A 1,531-nucleotide genomic window follows, 5' to 3' on the forward strand; every position below is an offset into this window, starting at 1 on the left:
GCATGTGTCATGTACAGAGCACATGGCTTTCTCATTGAAAATGAGCCACCCAAGCCTGGACACAGCACAAAGTCTCAGCAGGTCTCTAGGGACACTGACCCCTCCTGGCCACTTCCGAGAAAAGCAGCCTCAGGTAGTAACTTGTATAACCCGGTCTATAAGGGACTGGCTGAGCTAATTACCACCAAAAAGAAATACTATACATGAAGGATGGTTTGGCCAACTCAGTTAGATCCTCCTTGCCTGGAGAATTGCAGAAGAGAAGATGGAGAGAGGACGACACCCGATGTTGGAGCATGAGAAAAAAAATCTCAAACATCCATTTCTTAGAACTACCTGGGCAGGTGCTTCCCAGCAAGCTGAAAGAATCAAACTCAGTCATTACAGGCTGACAAGAGGATATATATAATTAAGATCATTTATATCAAGTTCGATTGTGGAGAGAGAAGAGACAAGATTNAAAAAAAGTTAATATTTTCTACAATCCTACAGGTCAGAGATCATGCTTAGCAGGTTAGTGTGTTTCCTTCCAATATATTCTATGCACATAAACCATACATTTTTAAATAAAATTGGGACTATATGTCCAGACAAATTGAATATGTTATAAAAAAGTGAAAAATAATTCAGACTATATAAAAATGGTTTTGAATCCTTTTACTATATCATCATATAGATTTTTAAAACATCATAGTAACATCTAAATATCATTATTAAATGATATTTGCAATTCTTTCTCTGCTCCCTCCTTTTCAGACATGCGAGGCTGTTTCTCTGGGTTTTTTTTAATATGGTTTTGAATTCTCAACGATACTCTTAAATCTAGACAAGAATTTGGGTTTAAACCATCCCAGAGAATGACATTCTCTTCCATCTGCCTGGTGTTTTACATTTATCTAAGCCCTTTTACATATATTAATAAAAACCAACATTTTTACAATCTATTACTAAGTGTTCCCACATGTTTGTATAAAAACCTCTGTTGAGTGGTAATAACAATCTATCTCATAAAGCAATTGTGAGGCTCAAAAGCAAAAATGGATGTGCATAATAATGACAGCTATTTTTGATTGATTTTCACTGTGTGCTAAGCATTTTATATCACATGTATTCAGATGTACTCCACAAAGTAGATACTATTATTATCCTGCTTTAATAGAAGAGGTTAACTGGGGCTTAAAAAAATGAAGTAACTTGGTAACTTGCTTGTGGCAACACAGTTAGTAATGGATGGAGCCAGAGTTTGGATCCAGATTCATCAAATTCTAAATCCTGGGCTCTTCACCACTCATCTGTACTGCTTTGTTGTGCAAAGAGCTTTGCAAAGAGTAAGCACCGATTGTATGATGAGTAGTCACCCAACCCTGAGGTTTTAGAGCCCAGAGCCTCCTCCTTTTTGTCACCCTCCTATATTGGCATGTAGTAGTTGCTTAATAACTGCTTGATAACCTGATGCCATGTAAACAATGGAAGCAAAAGAGAGAGACTCCATATGAAAAGCATGAAGGGATGTCTCTCCCTAAAAAAAAAA

Source organism: Galeopterus variegatus, unplaced genomic scaffold, assembly GCF_000696425.1.
Source record: "Galeopterus variegatus unplaced genomic scaffold, G_variegatus-3.0.2 Scaffold747, whole genome shotgun sequence".
Taxonomy (NCBI): Eukaryota; Metazoa; Chordata; class Mammalia; order Dermoptera; family Cynocephalidae; genus Galeopterus; species Galeopterus variegatus.